The 20703-nt window shown below is 51.4% G+C and overlaps 1 long non-coding RNA gene across 1 annotated transcript in view; it reads right to left on the bottom strand.

Annotated features, from left to right (window-relative positions):
- Positions 1-20703, bottom strand: part of LOC140699795 (uncharacterized) — a 153277-nt gene that overhangs the window by 9291 nt on the left and 123283 nt on the right. The window contains exon 3 of the long non-coding RNA XR_012078034.1: positions 9098-9171. This is a non-coding gene — a long non-coding RNA (uncharacterized lncRNA). The remainder of the gene's footprint in view (positions 1-9097; positions 9172-20703) is intronic.

The raw sequence follows: 20703 nt of genomic DNA, 5'->3' as shown, positions 1-20703 counted from the left end.
TGCGGATGGCCCTTTGGGAGCTGGGGCCCTGCTGCAGGTTCTCTGGCCTCAGGATGTGGGGACTTTCTGAACTCTCTTCTCAGCTGTGGGCCTTGGACATCGTTCTCTGGACAGCAGGATAGCCCCATCTACTATCTCCATCCTGTTATCATGGTAATAACCATCATTTATCAAATGCCTGGCACTGTTCATACCTGAGCTCTCCTTCTGGCGATGACCCTATGAGACAAATGTGTTCATCCTCGTTCACAGCTGAGAAGATGGAGAGTCTGAGAGGTTCAGGAACATGATCAGGGCCACTCAGAACCCAGATGTGTACCTAAGTCTCTCATCTCCAAGGTCCTTGCTCAAAGAAGCCTGAGTGGTTGAGTGAGTGGCTGGTTCTCGATGTCTGGGAGGGCTGGCCTTTATTGGGGTCCTCCAGGAGCCACACTCTGCCCCCAGTGCCCTCATTCCCCCAGAGGGTCAGAAGGGCAGGATGTGGGGCTGAGACTCATTCTACCCTGAAACCTTGGAACAAAAATCAGATTTTCTGGGTTCTGGACCAGAGATGCCATGGGCACATTTAAACTAGAATGAGAAAGAATTTCCCATCCAGTGGTTCATCAGAGTTGAGGAAGGGGGTGCTATGAGCTTTCTGGACCACACCCAAGATGCCCCATAATCCTTTCTGCTGCCCATCCCCACCAGGAACTCCCAGTGTGGCCCAGACCAGGGAGGGGCCATGAATCAGGGGAATGCTGTTGCTGGGAGAGCAGGGAACAGCCCAGACATCCCCCTTGGGTCATGCAGTCCTGAGAGCCCACCTCATAGTAAGCTGTGTGCTTGCTCCATTAGGGCAGGTTAATTATACCAACGGGACATGCCTGCTTTGGCAGACAGGAAAGCCTTTCTGGGCATCTTCTGGCCTCATGGCTGATGTATGCAGGCTTCACTAGTGGCTCCTGACTAGGCTCCATTCATTGCAGTAAGACAGGTACAAGAGGACGATTTTTCAAAGGCAGACATAGGTCCCTCCACATAGGCTTCACTGTCACCCCCTCATGCCTACCCCAGGGCGAGTGCACACCCTCTGTTCAGCCTCTGGCTACCCTCCCCTCAACCCCTGAGTAACTCTTGGGGCTTCTTTGCACAGAGGTGTCATGGCCACTGGGGTGGATAGTACCAGGAAAGCGTGGGGTTGCAGGCTAAGGTTGATTGGCAGCACCCACCCCCAACCTTTGCCTGCACTGAAAATATCTAGTTTGAGTCCTACCCCACACCTTGAAGTAGGTACCTGTGTACCCACCTCGATTCACTCAGCCACACCTCTCGCTCTAGCCACTGCTGGCGTGATCCACTCTACACAGGTTTTACCAGCTTCCCTCAGGTGCAGCCTTCAATGACTCCTAGTGTAATGCCCACTCGCCATGGCATGGGACACCTGCAGGAATCCATGTGGCACTCCTGCATGTGCAACCAGAAGTGTGTGTGTGTGTTTAGGGGGCAGTTAACACATGAAGGACAACCCGTGACCACTGGGAGTTTGGAGCTGATGGATAAATATTGTCTGTGTTTACTGTACTCTGGGACAGTTCTGAACCATTTCAGAAGGCTTCTCAGATGGGATCCCAATTATCTATAGCAGTTGCCAATATGATAACATACCACTTACTAGCTCTGTTTCCCCTGGGACCACTTTCTCCCAAACCACGTTTTAGCAAGACTTTTCCCAGGTTCTGTTTCCAGCGAATCCAGGCTAAGTGTCAGACTGACTTAGAAGGTCAATCGACCCTGAGGGAGGCACCTGGAGCTGGGTGGCTCATCGGGCAGAGAGCCACAAGGTACTCACAGCTGGGCAGTGAGGTGGTGAATACCTCTGACTTGCAGAACATCACACGTACTAAGATGCACAAGGCAGTTTCATCACAAGGTGGCCCAAACTTCCTTTGCATCAAAAATGCAACTCCCACAACTCAGCCTCAGGTTTGCATATGGCAATCTCTAAGACCAACTGATAAAACAAGAAGAATCTCAAATCAGTGCAGTACGTCAGTGCTTGCCCTGTACTACAGTCCCACTCAGGGGGCCTAAAGGACAGTGTTGAGGGCAAATCCTCCCGTGGGCAGATCTGCATTCGGTGCATGTGGCCACCCACCCTGTGGGAGGGAGACAGGCTGATACACATATACACAGACTCCTGTGCAGCAGAAAATAGCTTAGCCATTGATCAAGGTCACGAAAGGTGCAAGATTGGATGACTGGGTACCAGGAAGTCTGGGGAAAAGGCTACAGATGGACCTATGGGAATAAGCCCCGAGTCTATGGATCTTTGTGTTTCACAGTAGTAATCGTCACAGCAGGGCCCCCAAAACCCAGGGGGCCAGATGACTTGTCCTGTGGATGAGAATTTCCTTAGCCACCCTAGGGGGATTACTAATTTTAAGGATAGAACCAGGGCTAGAAGCCTGGCCTAGAGAAGCCTGGGACCCAGGGGACTAGAATAGATGTATTTCCTGGAGAGGAGGAGGTGGGAAGGTAGTGGTGACTAAATAGAACGCCAGAGGCATCCCTCCTCAACTCACCAGTTCCACCTTAGTTGCAGTCCCAGCCCCAGCCGACTGGTTTGGTTTCCACTTTAGGGGGAGCTCTTTTCTAGCCAACATGAACCCTACTCTTGCCAGCCTGAACTCCCAAAGCACCAGCAAAGTCCAGGGAGATCTCAGTGACCTTGACTGTATGTTGTTCCTTCATTCATTCATATATGCATTCAGTAGATATTTATCAAATATGTATGTATATGCATGACTGCAACATTGTGCTGTACACCAGAAATTGACACATTGTAACAGATGATACTTCAATAAAAATAAGTAAATAAATAGATAGATACTTATCAAAGCTCATGTGCCAGGCCCTGTGTGAAGGCTCTGAGGATGCAGTATTGGATGAAAATGGCCCCAGCCATACCCTTACGTAGATTATAGTCTTTCACGGAAAGGTAGACATTAATCAAATAATCATACAAATAAATATAAAATTACACCTGGGATTAGCGATAGGAAGGAGAACTACATGATGTTCTGAGGACAGACAATATTCAAGATTCCCCTAGTCTGGGACATCAGGGAGGGCTTTCCTGAGGAGGTGACACCTCAGTCACCTGCTGAAGGATGGGTAGGAGTTACTCAGGTGAAGCAGCTGGGGAGGGGAAGGAAGAGGTCCCAGGTCTAGGCAACACCACTGCTGGGTATGCCCAGCCTCAAAGCTGCCTCTCTCTATTTCCGCATCAGCATCCTAGACAACTGTGCTCAGGCAGGTTAACACTGTGGGGCCATGATGATATGGTCAGTGACAGAAAGTCACCAACAGTCACTGCTAAAGAGGTGAAATTTCTTTAATGGAAAGGTCATGGAGAAAGAAACTTAGTGTCATAAAGCTGAGGGTAAGGCAGCATATTCCCAGAAAGAGGGACCCTGAGTTGCCCACAAGGCCAGTTTCCACATGGGGGAGGTTTCTCCAGGTGTGAGTAGCACCTTCTGCTATTCCCCAAACAGTAATTTTTCCATCTCTCCCTCTCTTCCCCTGCACCCTCTTCTCTCTCTTCCTGGATTCGCCTACAGTCTGATTGTTCTGAACACTCTCCCCATGGGCTGGACCACTCAGCTGGTGCCAGTCACCTCCAACACATTCCTGAGGGCATTCCTGGATCCTTGAGTCTGAAAGATGGAGATAGGAGACAAGCAGGGCAGTGAGCACAGGGGAGGGCAGTCTTTGCAGGGCAGGCTCCAGCCCACAGGCTGAGTCTCCCCCAGGCCTGTGCGGTGGCCATCCTGTGTCCCCAGCTGTGGGTCCCACCTTGCAGAGGCATCCTCACATCTTCCCCAGCAGCCCTGGATTGAGCACCTGTCACAGCCAGATCACATTCATCTACTCAAACCGCCAGACTGTCCCCACCCTGCCTGGAAAGGGTCAAGAAGGGAGATGAGAAGGAAGGTTTCTCTTTGTGCTCTCACTCCATCAGGAGAAAACCATCAAACCAGGAGGGGGCTGGAGGGACCTCTGGCTCCTGTGAGCCAAGGGCCCAGGATCTTCTGTCCACCACCATCACCCCTACCCACTCACCAGATCTTGGCTGCCCTCTCCCACAGCGGGACATTGTTTGGAAGTCCCACAGCTATGCCTTTGCCCACACTCTGATATTCATCCAGGGCCATGGCTGTGGCCCTGCCCTTCTTGACAGCCATAGCTCTTCTGGGCCACATCTTTGAGGAGCTGGTGACAGGCAGGGCGAGGAGAGCTGATGCTTCATCAGGAAACTCTTTTTTTGCTTAAATAGAGAAACTGAGGCCCCAAGGAGGGCCAGCAATGTGGCAGCAGAGCTCAGATGGGTAAATGGCACTGGCCTAGGGGTCAGATGACCCAAGCTTGTATCCCAGTCCCATCACGTGCTGCCTTCCCTGTCTGGACCTCAACTTTTCCTGTCTCTGAAATGGAGGTCATTGTCTCTGATCTGCCTAATGCATGACAGGGTCTGATGTGGTTTTGTTTGCAAGATCTCAGTAAGCTATCAAGTGCTATGCTAACTGAAGCCCCACAGAGGGCTGAAACCAAGGACTCTGGACACTCAAAACAGGGCTCTTTCCTCTACCCTGAAGGCCTGGGCCCAAGAGATGACAAAGGGGTGAGGAAGAAAGAGGTAGGAGTTGATGGGGGATGAGCCCTGGGATGCTTGGCCTCTGTGGGAGAAGGCATCACTCCCTGTCCAATTCCCCCAAGTGACAGGGGTCTTGGGAAGATGCTCCCCTAGCCCAGGGCAGGGGAAGTCGGAGCCCCAGCCATGTGCCAAAATGAGACCAATGCACAGTCTAGTCCTCAGCCCCCAGACTCCCATTCACTAAGTAAACACCTGCCCGTCAGCTCATTCCTCACCTCTGCTAATTAGCTCATCCCTCTCCTGCCTCTCCATCCATCTTCGCCCTGCTGTCAAGGGCTCCAGTGTAGTTATTTTTGCTCTTCCAAGTAAGTATACCGGCAGGTCTGTGGGGACCAGCCCAGTTCAGGCAAGGTTAGAATTAGGGCTGGGACTTGATCACTGCCACCTGGAAGTCCACAGCCTGCCTGTGGGCACTTCAACCACTCCTTCGCTCCACCCTCCATGGTGGGAACTCCCACCCCGACCTTGGGAGCTGAAAGGCTAGGGGTGGGGGCATTGCAAAGAACAGTTCAGTTTAGTTCAGTTAGTATATATTTATCATTTGTTAGGCACAGGCACTGCACTAGGCACCAGGGATACCTCCAAAATGCCCTTGGGGTCGCCCAGTCTCCTGGAGCACAGATGTTCAAGCGACACTGTAAGTTCATGTGAGATGTGCTCCAGCATCCACAGAGGGCAGAGCAGAGGGACTTCGCCTAGTCTAGGGGCTCAGAAAAGCTCCCTAAGGTCAAGGCACATGAGGGAGTCTGCAAGGATGACAGAGCACTACGACAAAGATTCCAGCTGGGAAGCCCTGGGACCCAAGTTCCAGGGCTCAGTGACTTTGGGCAAACTACTTCTCCCCTCTGGTTTCACCCCTGTGACACTGAGAAGCACAAAATGGGCTTCTCCCAGACAGAGCAGAGCATCTCACCTGTGCTCAGGTGAGGTGGGCCTGTGAGGGTCACTTCATCTTCACTCCATCTCACACATGCAGAAACAGGGGGTCAGAGAGGCTCAGACTCATACCCGAGGGCACACAGCTCAGGCAGGGCCAAAGCTGGGATGGGGCCTGGCTCTGCATGACTTCATAGTCCCTGCTCTCTGCATTCCCCTACCCCACCTCTTCCAGGCTGGCACAGGGCAGCAGGCTAGGTGAGCCAGAGAACAGTGGCCCCTCCTGTAGGAGACACTCAGCACTCAGCCTGGCAAGGGGAGGGCCAGCCCTCTGCTCCCCTCTGCCATTGTTCTCCAGAAAATTAAGTCATTCCACTAGGCCCTGTAAGCTCTTTTGGAGCTGGCTGTTCCCAAGGCCCAAGCCAGACTACAGCTGGAAGTCTGTTATTATTCATTGAATCTCTCCAGGGCGGCTGGGAACATGCCTTTTAATTGTCTCAACTCTGTCCATCCTTTTATCAAGAAAGAGACCAAGAGGCAAGAATAATCAGTATCTCATTATAGATCAGGGCCTAGAAAAGGAAGCTCCTTAGCCAGGGCCCTCCGCCCCCTGGAAGAGGCCCATGCTGGGGGAGGAGCAGGCTCATTTCTTCAACTCCCACCATTCACACACCAAACTCTGCCGGTCTGAGCAGAAGGATTGCCCACAGCATTTGGAGTCCAAATGGTCATGAGTTGGGGATTGATATATTTGGGAATGACGGCAGTGGGTGTGGGGGTGGGGCAAAAGAAAAATCAGAGATGCTGATGTGTGGGCCCCAGACCTCACCCTCTGCCTTTCACTGCCCCAGACAGCATAGAGAATATAGAACTAGAATTTAGAGATTATCTCATCATCCATCCACCCATCCATCCATCCATCCATTCGATGGGCTAGAGGGAAACTCGCATTTCTTCACAACTGTTTGGTCCTCTTTGACAAATGGGGAAACTGAGGCCCAGAGAGGGACAGAAGCTTGCTCAGGGCAGATGGAACAGAGCAATTTCCAGGGTGGAGGCTCAGCCTGAAACCTCCAGGCACAGTCATGTACAAAAGCCTGGACTCATGGGGCAAGTGGGGGCTGAAATTCAGTCCACACTCTGCTCGCCAAGTGGGAAGCAGCTGTGTCTGCTTGGAGGAAGGGACACCTTTTTCTTTGCACAAAGGCACTATCATCTTGCCAAGCTCAGACCCCAGCCGAGGAGCCTTTTTGAATTTTCATAAGAAGCTGTGTGGGCTAGTGGGAGCCCTGAGTTGGCTAATCCTCAGCTGGGGGAGCAACCCTGGAGAGGAGGGGGCAGGAGACTGGCCCATGAGGAGGGCCTGTGCCTCCACCAGTGTTCAGGGAGGAGCTGATGCCCCATGCACTATGGCTTCGCCAGCTCAGAGAGGGCACAGCCTCTCCCTCCCTCCAAGCCAGCCACCAACCTCATGCCAGATGAGATGCCTGTAGAGCTTCTGGTTGGCCACTCTTTGAGGTCTTGTGCTCTTTGGAGATCGCCAGCTCTTTGGATTACTCTGGCTGTTAATTTTGTTTTTCGATGTTTGTGTTCTGTTTTGGTTTGGCTTTTGATCAACTTTTTGGAAGTAAAATTTATATAAAATAAAATGCATCCACAGAAAGGTAGAGTTCTATGACTTGTGACAAACGTGTACTCTCATGTAACCACCATCACCGTGAAGATAGAGAACATTTCTTTTACCCCAGAAGGTTCCCCCTTGCCCTTTGCAGTCAGTCTCCCCCACTAACCTGGCCCCAGAAAGCAAACTCTGATCTCCTTTCTGATCTACTAGTGACTAGATTTCCCTTTTCTAGGATTTCACATAATTGACATCGTGCTGTATACACTCTTTTGTGCCTGGATTCTTTCACTTGGCCTAGTATCTTTGAGATGGATCAGTGTTGTTTCATGTATCAGTAGTTTCACAGTATTCCACCCCATGGAGACACTATCGTGCATTGATCCCTTCACCTGTCGATGGGCATTTGGGCTGTTTATAGGCTTTGGCCATTACAAGCAAAGCTATGATATATGTTTGTGTACAAGTCTTTGTGTGGACATGTGTGGACATGTGTTTTCATTTCTCTTGTATAACACTTAGAGGTGGAATTGCTGGGGTCAAGGACAGTTACATTGTCAGACTTAGAAGAAATGGTCACTCGTTTTGTGAAGAGGTTGTACTGTTTTACATTTTCACCAACAATGTGTGAGAGTTCCAGCTGACCCACATCCTCGCCAACACAAAAGGTATTGTCAGCTTTTCCCTTGCGCTGTTCTAGTGTATGGATAGTGATGTTTCATTGCGGTTCTCATTTAGGGGTCTATTTTGAGGAGCCACTCTTTACTTAGCCCGTCCTGTGAGATCCTCCTGGACACAGACCGACTCAGCTGTGTCACCTAAGAGCACAGTAGGCAGCTCGGCCCAAAGCAAGACGCATAACATCCCCGCCCTGCCTGGTCCGCAGGGCAGTTTTGAGTTAAGGATTCAGTAAGCTGAAATGGGTGTGATCACTCTGGGGACAACTGTGCCAGCACTAGCAGGGGCTCATGAGGCGCTGATGCACATTAACACCTCACAGCCTTTTTCACTCCTGCCTGTCCTAATCACGTCCATTGTGCACATGTGGGAACTGAGACTTGGCCAGGCAGAGGGGCACTGGGTCTGTGTACCCCTAAAGCCCGCCCTTGTAGCTGTAACATGAACCACTGTTCTGCAGTCACCTGGGACCAGGCAGGGGGTTATCGTCGTCATGGACGGCAGACGGAAGGTTGCTGGGACGAGCACACACCCGTGTTCCTGCTGCCCCTCCCGGCAGCTCTTCCGGCAGCCCTGCTCCCTGGGGCCCGACGCCCTGTCGTCTGTCGCTCCATCACCCTAAGCAGCCTCCCCGGATCCCGTTACTTCACTGCGGTTATTACTTATTCATCGACGGAGCCCTCAGCCTGCGATGCGCACTTACCTTGATGTCCCTGACAGCGGGTCAGGAGCCCCACTCAGGGCATATTAATCACCAGCCGCGCTGGCGGGGAGCCTGTGTCCCCTGAGACAGGGGATCATGTTGCAGACACAGAGGGCCTGTCAGCTTGTCCATTTTCCCAAGGAGGAATCCACCGCTTGGCGTTTCAGAGCTGGGTGAGCCTTAGAGAGCAGCTGTGCAGGCAGGGAAACTGAGGCTTAGAGAGGGGAGGGCTTCCCCAGGATCCTACATCTCACTGAAATGCTCTCTGGGACTCTCTCCATAGGCAAATACACAGTGATCATAACTCTGTTTACAGGTAAAGGGCTTTACAGTTTCTGTATATTCTCCTGTTTGATTGATAACAACCCTTTGAGATCAATAAGGGCTTTTAATCAGATAGATAGAAAAATAGATAGAGGTGATAGATATAGAGATGATACAGACATAGAAACTGAAGCTCACAGAAATTAAGTGACCTGCTGAATGTCACTGAAAGCTAGTCCTGAGACCCATGTATCCTTACCTGCATCCAGTGCTCCGGCTTCGGCCAGGAAATGCAAGATGTGTACCTTGGCCCTTCTCTTTCCTTCTGATCCTCTGTGAACAAAAGGAGTCTCTGATTATCTGCGATAGAACCCCGCTCCAGAGCTGCTTTTGCCTGGGAGGCTAGAAAGGGGTGTCTACCCTGCCTTGCCCTGCTCACTGCTGGGCTCTTGGCCTGTCCCCTCCAGGCTCTTGGGAAGAGGTGGCTCAGGGGCCGCTGGCTGCATACCTGCTGGACACACTGGCTGGAAGCTGGAATTGAAGATGACCCTGTCTTTCCTCAGGAAGCAAATACAGACAGCATTTGACACTAAAGACAGAGCTGCTTCAGAGTGTGCAGCATTGCCAGGGCAGTCAACCAAGAGCCGTGCCAAAATCAGCAAGATCTGGGTCCCCCAGACTTTCAAGAAAGTCTTCCCTGAGCCCCTAATCACTGGATTCTTACCCCATCTGAGCCCCTCAAGCCCAGACTGAGAGTCTGATGAAATAACAGATGGAGACCACCTCCATTCAATCCATGCCCCTGCTCTAAAACCTTCCAAAGCTCCCCATTGCCCTCTGAAAGGAGTGGTGAGAGCCTGGTAGGTTGAGGGCAGCTTCCACCACTCCCTGTCACAAATAGGGAAGGTAATCTGGTACTGAGGAGCTCCTAGGCCCAGAACATTCTTTGAAGAGCCTTTTTTTTTAAAAAAATATGCATTTTGCAGGAGATGAAACTGAGGCTCAGATAGGAAAGGTAACTAACTTAAGGCCACGCTGCTAGGAAGTGTCAGATCCAGGAGTCACACTCATTCACTAGGGCCCAGACCCCAAGCTCTTCACCCAACTCAGGAAGGGGTGTGGGAGAAGGGACAGCTATGTCCAGGGTGGCTCCAAGGGCAAAGCTAAGAGCACAGGATGGAAGTGACAAGGAGACTGATCTCAGCTAAAGCTCAATAAGGCCACTCATACTGTCTGAGTGTCCAGGATAAAATGGGCTGCTTGGGAAGCAGGTGAGAAGGAGCTCCCCATCACGGGAGGTATGCAAGTATGTATTGCCAGCCATCTGCTGGAAGTGGTGAAAAGCCTCTGCCCTGACTTCATTAGACAGCTTGTCCAAAGTCAACCAGAGGTTTTATTGGGTGATCTCCACTGGGAAGCAGCCCAGCTGACCAGGCTGGCTTCTAGAATCACCTCATCCACTTCTGGGTCCAGAGTTCACACCACCTGAGGGTTTGTTTGTGCATTCCTTTCTCCACAAATAACCAGCACACACTGGAGCTCCCTTATCAGACCTGGGGGAGGAGATGGCTCTGGACACAGCACCCCTCCCAGTCTGGCCACTGGCATTCCTCCCTTCCCCCAAAGGCAGCCAGTACCACCCAATCACTCAGTGAGTGCCCGCTGAGCAGTGACAGACTATTCAACATGGGGCTGGGCTGGTGGGGGCACAGCCCTGATGCAAGAAGGTTGCAGTCCAGCTGGGAGGGGACTAAAAAGGGAAGTGATTGGGGGTCACTAGATATCAGTTGCCTTGCTTTAAGGTCAGCTCACCACCATGAGAAGAGTGGCTATAGCAGCAGCCAGCACCCACTGTACCTGTCCCAAGTCACCTCGTGGCCACCTTGCAACAACCCAGGAAGTGGGTGCTATTATTATCAATTCTGTTTTACAGATGAGAAAACTGAGGCTGTCACTGGCCCAAATCTGTTCCTAAGGAGTAGGGCTAGCATCCAACACCAGACACTTGGAGCCCAGAGCTTGACTCCTTAGCCACCACCCTAGGCTGCCAGGCAGAGTGAGTGTGGGGACTGGAAGGAGATAAAACCAAGGCTGCAGGTGCCCAAGGAAGCTCAGTCCCCATAAGGCCAGGGCTCAGGGTCTCCTGGAGGAAGTGAGCCTAAGCAGGACTTCCAGAACCTTCAGTGGCACACTGCAGACCATGAAACCAACACCCACTCTGGAGTCAGGTGGATCAGTATCATTCTTGCCGTTTACTTGCTGTGTGAGCTTACGCAAATCACTTCACTTCTCTGAGCCTTAGGTTTGTCCTCAGAAAAATGGGGCCAATAATGCCCATCTCCTGGTTACTATGAGGACGAAATGAGACTAAATGACAGTTTCATGTCCCCAGGAGAGACAGGAAAGTTGTGACTCCCATTTCAGGCCATGGTCTCCACCCAGGGGTTTCATCCTCTTTGTGTTCCCAGCTCCTGCCGAATTAAGGGCCTGGCTCCAGGCTGGCCTCAGTGGCTGAGCTGAGGGGACAGGGCAGGAGGCAGGTGGTGCATTTGGATGATTTTTACTGGAGTGAGTTATTTTCTGCTGATCTAGGTCAGCCCAGCCAGAGGGCAGCATGAGCTGCCTTTCAGTCTAGCCTCAAAGAGCAGGTGGCCTGGCCCATCGTGAGACGGGGCCCTGGCTTAAAACTTTGCATTCTGGCTCCTGATTGCCCAGAGAGAGGGGGTCCAGTCAGGACCCTAAGATCATGGTCTCAAAGCTAAGGATGGAGCCACTGGGTCTCCCAACTCTTTGTAGCCCCAACTCTGGGGCTCTAACCCAGCCTTGCCGTGTGGCTGTGATGAGTCACTGCTCCCTGGGCTTTCAGCAGCCGGCTGCCAGCGTGGTGAAGGCTGTGGAGGACAAGGGGTGATGGAGATGTGTTCAGGGTACAGCCCCAGGAACTCAGCTGATGATGGAGCTGGCCCAGCTTGGAGTGAAACCTGTGGGAGCCCCATTTCCTTGACCGCAGCCGTGTGCAGATGCCGGGAACTCAGGCCATGTCAGGGACACTGGGAGGACCTACCCCTGCCTCAACCTGGCACTCGAGGCCTCTGGCAGTCTAGACCTGACCTTCCACTTCCCCGGTCCACCTGGACCACTGCTCAAGCTACTGTCCCACGTATGTGCTCTCCTTACTCATCCTTGGAAGAGGTGTCTGGAAGACCCGGGCCACAACAGTCCATGGTGGCCTTGTTCTTATCTGCTGTTGACTTCTGAATGGTTCCTCTGTCTCATCCTATCTTCCCCAGTTAAAGTGTAGGCTCCTTGGGACAAGAGGGGAATGAAGTCCAGGTGTCCCAGAGCCTGGGTCCCAGGCCCAACCCCCACCCACCCCCAACCCCCAGCACCTGTGTGAGATGGAGCAAGTCATTTAATCTCCCTGAAATATGATCTGCTTTTGTCTTCCTTCCTGGGCTGTTGTGGGGCTCAAATAAACTAATAAATCAACTCCAGGTCGGCTTTACCTGGTGCCCTCCAGCTGGGCCCAGTCTGGGAGACAGAGGAGAGCTGGATGCAGCTCCTGGCCTCAAGGGGCTTTCTCTGGGTGTGGGAGATGGAACCATGCTCTCAGTGGGGGTGGGCATGTTGGTGGGGGAAGATTTATCTAAATCAGAGTATCAGAGAAGTCTTTCTGGAAGAGGCATGAGCAGGACGGGTGGGCAAGGTCATGGTCAGGCATGTGCAGGGCTGGCAGGGATGCAAATAGGAACAGTGTCGGCACTAGGGCTACACAATGTGACCCCCAAACCAGCAAGCAAACCTGTCCCTACCCTCTTGGAGCTTACAGTGTGATGAGGGAGACAAACGTTAATCAAATATTCACCAAACACTGCAGTTTCATCTGAGGAGGGAAAGGGGGATGGTTTTTAAGAGAACAATGATCTCTAAGGTTTCCGACATGCCAGGCACTGTGCCAAGCACTTTGTATGTATTTCCTTGTTTAACCCTGACTGTGGCAAACATTGTCAGTGTCTCTGTCTATGGAAGAGGCAACCGAAGACCAGAGAGGTCAAATAACTTGCCCAAGGTTGCACAGCTGGCAGGCAGCAGAGCAGGATTTGAACCCAGGCCATCTGGTGCTAGAACCCTCACTTACTGGACTCACTAAGCTATTCAGCCTTTTGTGTGCCTAATATAGGCTGATCGCTCTCTGTATTTCTGATTTCTTTCTCCCTCCCCCTCTTCTGTCCACCAGGATGATGCAGCAGAACAAAGTCAGTTCCTGAACAACATGGGGCAGGAGCAGCAGATTACAGGTATGACTGGAGACCTTTGCTAGATGGTGCCCCACCCTCTCCCAGACTCCACCAATTATCTCCATGCCTCGCAAGGAGGAGGGGAGGAGAGTGAAAGGGCAAGACAGGAGCTGGTGGGCTCCTGAGGACAGGCTCTGCTGCTGCTTCCTTGCCTCTCCACTCTCACCCCGTGTGGGGACTCCCAGGGTGGAAACGATCTGTACCTGCCCTTTCCCTCCCAGCCGCCTGGTGGGACACCCGAGTTTCCCTCTGCCTGGCATCGCATGGGAGTGGAGGAAATGCCTGTGTGGAGTCTCCAGGGCAGCATGGGGAGGGGCAGGGGGCGTGGAAGAGCCATGGGGTCAGGCTGCTGTGATTCAGTGACCAGGGTGGGGGCAGTAGAGGCTGAGATGGCGCTGGAATGAGGATGTGCCAGGTGGACGGATGACAGTTCTTCCCTGAACTGAGGACTGGGGACCCACCCTCCATTCCCCCACACCCTCCATTCCCCACACCCAGGCTCTCCCTGGACTGTGACAAAATAGCAGGAGGACCCTGAATTGCCATATATTATACTTCAGATTCCCGCAGAATAGGGGCTTATGGTAGAAACTAGGCTTAGTTACACAAAATTAGTCACTTTTTTTGCCCCTACTTTTATTGACTCAGAATCACTATCACTGTGAAAGAAACCTTGGGCTACCATGCATCTGACCTCAATGGGGAGGTAGGGAAGGCTTCCTGAAGGAAATGGTTCTTGGGCTGAGTTCCAAAGGAAAAATAGGAGGAAAGGGTGAAGAGAAAATCTAGGCAAGGGAAGCAGCATGTACAAAGGCCCTGTGGCCGGAGGGGGTTGCTTGGTTGGAGATAGAGAATAATGAGGTGCAAACTTCCTATTTATCTTGCCACAAGCCAGGACTTCAGCCAGTGCTGCTCCTGGCAGTTAATGTGGGGACCCAGAGGAGCAGGGCTCTCAAAACACTCCTGTCTGTGGTCTTTCTTCTATTTAGACTTTGTTTTTGCGAACTCTGGGACTCCTGACACCTGCAGTAGATTCAGAATAATAAAGCAGCAGGGGAGGAGTCCCAGGTGGCATCCTTATTGTCTTGCTGGGGAAACCAAGGTCAGAGAAGGCAAGTGACTTGCTAGAGGCAGCCCAGCCCACACTGGGACGACTCCTCAGCAGAGGGACAAGCCTCCTGCCAAGACTTGGCTGTTCCCCAGCCCTTTATCAGGCCTGAGAGGTAACTAGTGGTCAGAGTCAGGAGGGTGTGGTGTAAGTCCTGACTTGTGGCAGAATAAGTAGGAAATTTGCACCTCCTTATTCCCTCCCTCCCACCAAGCTCTCTCCTGCCACAGGGCCTTTGCACATGCTGCCCTGCAGGGAGGTGGACCAGCCAGACCTCACAGCCACCCAGCTCTGCTGGTCACAACCCACAACCACCTCAACAGCCAAGAGGGCTGAAAGGGATGAGCAGCCCGGCTGTGTCTGATGCTAGCTCCACCTACAGAACCCCTGCCTGGGCCCGGACTCCTGGGTCCCAGCAGACTCTGCCCCTCTGGGGTTACAGAGGGCGGTGAAGTGCTCAAGGTCAGCAGGAGGCTAGAAGCTCAGGAGCCCAGACCACCAGAATGGCTGCACTTGTGTGAGAAGAGCCAGCTCTCCTCCTCCACCAGCGCCTCTGCCTTCCCATGGCCCCCGGAACAGGTGGTCTGGCCCAGGGGAAAGGAAAGGGGGCGGAGACCCAAAAATCAGCCCCCTGGGCTTTCCAAGTAATTAGGAGCTAATATTAATAAAGGCTCCAGGAAAGGGGTTTTAATTCCGGATCTCACCACCAGATTATCGCACATAAGGGAAATATCAGGCCTCAAACTGTCTCCATCCCTTGCCCTTTGTCTCCAAGCAATCTGCTGCTTTTATTAATTCTGACTGGATTTTCCCAGGCTGAGGGTAGCGGTGGCAGAGGCATGCAGGGGAAGGAGGTACAGGGAGAGGTAAAACAGGATGATTTGGAAGAGACTTTGGGAAGATGGACACACACACAGGACAGATACCTTCCACCACTGCTTCCTTGGTCCCACCCACCTACACATTCCCTGGGGATGCAGCCCATGCTCTGCCCAGCCCCGGCTCCACCCTGCTGCCTCCAGGAATGGGATTCCTCCAACCATTCTCTGCTCTCCCTCCTCCCTCCCCTCTCATCCTCTCCCTCCTCCTCAGCCCTTCCTCCTCCAAGACTCATGATCTGAGTTTCCTTCCCACCTGGATCCTATCCCAGCAGCTCCAACTACTTGAGTTATTTAGAGTGACACTGAGGTTCAACTTCTAGGAATTTTTCCAATAAATGAACAGAGTAAAAGGAATATTGGGGGAAAACAATAAAATGTCCATCAAAAGAGGTTTGTTCGCCAAATTACAGTACAACCATGCACTGAGATGCTCCATGCATAATGAAATGGAATAAGCTAGAAGGTGTATTGCTGAGAGAAATGCCAGGTGCAGAACTGCGTGTGTCGCGTCCTATGTTCTATGCACACATACACACACATCCCTGTATACGCAGAGAATTTGACCCAGTTCAACTGAAGTTTGTTGTGGAGACAAGAGGACACAATGTTTGTCAGATATGCTCGACGTGGTGTCTTTTATATGGTAAATGCTCCAGTCATGTTTGCTGTTGCTAACATTGGACAACCGACCCCAAAGTTCTTTCCCATTCTGCCTTGATGCCTCTCTGGAAAGGGCATCTGCATGGACAACACCTGAGGAGGCTGTGGGCTGTCAGGGAGAGGAGGCCAGAAGAGGTCTCAGTGGGGCCACAGGAGGCCTTAGGCCAGTAAAACCCCTCAGGACTCCGGCTGCAGCTCTGGGCAGCACCAGCTGCTCGCAGGGCCTCAGGAGGCAGACACGGGAACCACACAGGGCCTGGTGCAAAGGAAGTGTTTGCAGCCAAAAGAGGGAATACTGTGCACATGGCTTCTTAAAACTGTTTTTACAGCAATGCAAATGGAGGCCTGTCAGGCCTGTGACTCCCCTCAGACCCATCCTGAACCTGGAAGGGCATGGGTTCTAGACTAAAAGAGGCCTTCATCTGGCTCCTGGAGTCTCTGTTATATACAAAAATGAGCCAAAGACAACCGCTATGGATTGGTCTCTACGTTATTTATCACTTCATTGTAGGCTGAGAACTGCTAGCTCAAAAGACTAACAGCCCAAACTCAATTTGTTATACATCCCATAGTTTACCCCAAATGGGCAGATTTTAAGTTATTTTGGTCCTGTCAAACTATCTTTGCCTTCCCCCAGAAAATCTCACCCACAACTGCTGGCTATTGATAGGGCAGACCTCTCTGACCCAGAGACTCCCTGTCCTGCCGCAGTGACACCACTCAGACATGTAAGCCCCCTCTCCTGTCGCCCTTTCTCCCCGGGAGTCCCCTCATCCTCCTCCCCTCTGGGTGGCAGTCCCCTTGCTATAAGCTTTGGATGGTCTCATGCTGTGAAGGAACTTCCTTCTCGGGCAACCCTGTCCAAGCACCATCAATAAAGCTTATGTTGCTTCGTGGTTAAGCCTTTGTGATGCTTCATTTTATGTGTCAACTTGACTGGGCCAAGGGATGTTCAGATAGCTGGTAAATCAGTTTCTGGGGCATCCATGCGGGCGTTTATAGAGGAAATTAGCCTTTGAATCAGTAGACTGAGCAAACCCTCAGTGTGGGCAGACACCATCCAATCTGTTGAGGGTTCAAATAGAAGAAAAAGGTGGAGAAAGTGCAAATTCTGTCTCTTTCTTCTTGACCTGGGATGGGACATCCATATTTCCTCCTTTGGACATCAAGGTACCTGGTTCTCAGGCCTTCAGACTTGGGGGCTTACACCAGCAGCTCCCCTTTCCAGGCCTACGGACTCCAGATGAATTATGCCCCCAGCCCTCCTGGCTCTCCAACTAGCAGACAGTAGATTGTGGGACTTCTTGGCCTCCATAACCGCAGGAGCCAATTCCTATAACTCTCTTTTTGTATATATCTCTATGTATCCCATTGGCTCTGTTTCTCTGGAGAACCCTCACTAATAGGGCCTTTCCCCCTTATCAGCCCCCAAGTCCCTCAAACTCCTGCCGGTCCCATAGCCTGAGGCCAGGCTGGAGCCAGGAAAATCGAGACAGGCCTCACCCCAAGCTGCCTGGGCTGCCAAGACAGAAGAGAAGACAAAGGGAGAGAAGAGGCAGAGGTAAACGACCCATCCCAGGTACCCCTGACTCACCACCTGTCCTCAGGGAAGCATGGTGGCCCCAGCATGAGGAGCAGCAGCTAATGCAGAGGCTCTGCTGTCCTGCTCCCTGGGGAAGAGGGAGGGGGCAAAGAGAGGAGCAGGTGACTGTGGGCACAGGATAAGGATAAACAGGGCATTCTGATGTTACTGAACAAGATAGACAATTGCCTATCCTACTGGACATGTGTTCCCACTGGCTGTATATCCCACAGAGAAACTCGGACACATGTGCACCAGGAGCAGTTGATAAGCATGAGTGTAGGAGCAAATAACAAACCATCAAACTACCAGCCCAAATAACAATTGGAAATAATCCAAGGGTCCGTTGTATAAGTACCTTGTGGTATATTCACACACTGAAGTAGTATACAGCAGTGAATAATGGAGGTGCTATAGTGACACCCAACATGGACAAATCTAGGAAATAAAATGTGGGGCCAAAAAAAAAAAAAGGATCATGGAAGAATGTATGCAGAGTGACCTCACTGATATAAAGAACCAAAGCAGGAAAATTAAACGTGATGGTTTAGGTGAAGCCACAAAGAAGGGCAGGAGGCGATGAAGCCAACTGAAGATAGAGGTTACCTTAGGCGGGGGATGAGCACAGGTGGGGAGGAGGATTCAGGGATCAGCTAAGGCAGAGCTCTCATATGCTAATGTGCACACATGGGTCATCCTGGGAGTCCTGTTAACAAGCAGATTTTCAGAGTGTTTCTGGTGGGGGCTGAGAACCTGCAGTTCCTATGAGCTCCCACATGAGGCTGATGCTGCGAGTTCAGACCACACTTTAGTTAAGCCAAGGAACCATGATGACCTAGCCCAGGGACACTCCACCTTCCCTGCCACATATCAGACTCACTCGGGGGGCTTCTCCAAAGCCCTGATATGAACTGGTGCAGCCATTAAAGAAAACAGCATGGAAGTTCCCCAACACACTAGAAATAGAGCTATTTTATGATCCAGTAATCCCATTTTTGGTTAAGTACCAAAAGGAAATAAAATCAGGATCTCTAAGAGATATCTGCACCCCCATGTTCACTGAAGCATTACTCACAATAGACAAGGTATGGAAACAACTGAAGTGTCTATTGACAGATAAATGGATAAAGAAAATGTGATTTATATCTAGATCTATGTGGTGGAATATTATTCAGCCTTAAAAAAGAAGGAAATCCTGCCATTTGAGACAACATGGATGAAACTGAAGGACATTATACTAAGTAAAATAAACCAGACACAGAAAAACAAATAATGCATTATATCATTCATATGTGGAATCTGAAGAAATTGAACTCATAGACACAGGGAGTAGAAGGGTGGTTGCCAGAGGCTGGGGTGAGGCAGGGAATGGGGAGACATTTGTCAAAGGGTACAAAATTCAATTGTGTAGGATAGATAAGTTCTGAAGATTTAATGTACTGCATGGTGATTGTAGTTAATAATACTGTGTTGTATACTTGAAATTTGTAGAGAGTGGATTGTAAGTGTTCTCACCACACACACACGCACGCACAACTGGTAACTATGTGAGATGATGGACATGTTAATTGGCTTGACTAAGGTAACAGTTTCACAATGTGTATGTGCAGCATGTTGTACACCTTAAATATATATGATTTTTATTTGTCAATTCTATCTCAGTAAAGCTGGGGAAAAGCACTGATGCCAGGCCAGTCAGGTGAGCATCTCTGGGGGTGCAGCCCAGGTACAGACATTTGTCAGAAGTGCCCCAGGGAGTTGTGTTGTGCAGCAGGTGGAGGGCCACTACTCCAGCTCTGGAGCTAAGGGGTGACCAACAGATGTTCATTTTATCTTCATTCTTTCAGCTTTTTGTGTATGTTATCTATATTCCTTTATATGTATGAGGCATAAAAAAAAATAAAAAATTAAATTAAATAAGACTATGAGGTGGAAAAGCTGAGCTGGGAGTAAGCAGTCAGGGAGGAAAAAGAGCCAGGAACCTGAAAGGATTCCTAAAAATGCTTTCCTCCATCAGCCAGGAAGACTATCAGCCCACTGGGATAGCAGGCGCGGCTGTGTTGGTGGCCAGCCAGCCAGCTGTCAGTGTCAGGGTCCTCCAGGCAGCAGTGCAGTTGATAAGCAGTGGGTCAGTCCATCAAGCCAGAGAGTCAGGCTGGCTGTCATTAAATGGGCTTCCAGTCAGCCAGTGAATTGGGTTGTTAGTATGGTGGTCAGTCAGTCCACGTTTCAGTCACTGCCATCAGGTAGTCAGTTAGTTATGACTGGGTCAACTCCACTGTCGATCAATCAGTGGGCTGCCAGTTGCTGTGAGGGTTAGTGTGAAAGGCCTGTTGACGTACGGAGTGGCCAGTCTTCAGCGTGGCAATTGGTGTATCAGTCAGTTAGTTAATCATAATGTCAGTGAGTGACAGCATCAGTCAGTCAGGCCGGCAGTCAGTGAAAAGTCAGTCAACCCGGCAATCGGTCAGTCAGATGGACATTCTGACAACTGTCAGCCAGTTAGCTGGGGAGACAGTCTTTAGTTGGGGAACCCCTGAGTCTGTCAGGCAGACTAGTCAGATGGTAAGTTTGTCAGCCTTGAGTCAGTGAGACAATCAGTCAGGCAACCATGAGTCTATCAGTGAGACACTGTATCGACCAGTCAATTAAGTGGTCAGTCACCCCATCAGTGTTTCAGTCAGTGAGTCCATGAGACAGTCTTCAGTCAATCAATCCATGTGTACTTCATTCATTCACCCTCAACCAACCCTTTAGTCTGTCAGTCGGATGCTCTCCATGTCTGTCTGTCCCTGCCTGTGTCCATGGGTCAGGTAATCAGATGGCTGGAGGTCAGGCAGCAGGCCAGCCAGGCGGCCGCAGGACAGTTCCGCCTCTCTGCACTGAGCCTGCGCCACTAAAAGCCATGCAGCCTTGGGGAGAACTCTGAGGCTCTGCTCAAAGGTGAGGTTCTGTTACTATTATTATCTGAGAAATCTCCCAAGGCTCCGGAAAGTGGAAAAGGCCGTCAATTGACTGCCCTCGCCTTCCCACTGCCCTCGCCTTCCCACTCCCCACCTCCCTCTCCATTAATGAAGTTCCTGCCACAGAGAAGGGGCTCTTCCCGGAGGCCGGAATTGGAGGAGGGGGCAGGGGGGTGGTGAGTTGTTCCAGTCAGCCCTGGGCCTGCTGGTCAGTCATTTCTGCTATGATGGCTGGATGGGGGTGCACAAGGGGGTGTCCTGACCAGGAACGCCCGTTCCCCTGGCCTGGCCCTGCCGTTACCTTGGGGACTCCACATGCTCCCACTCAAACCCAGAAGCTGGATGAGCCAGGAGTGGCAGGGACAAGCAGCTA

This window comes from Vicugna pacos, chromosome 11 (assembly GCF_048564905.1).
Source record: "Vicugna pacos chromosome 11, VicPac4, whole genome shotgun sequence".
Lineage (NCBI taxonomy): Eukaryota > Metazoa > Chordata > Mammalia > Artiodactyla > Camelidae > Vicugna > Vicugna pacos.
The sequence above is the reverse complement of the archived record's forward strand: the minus strand, read 5'-3'. Positions and strand labels throughout refer to the sequence as shown.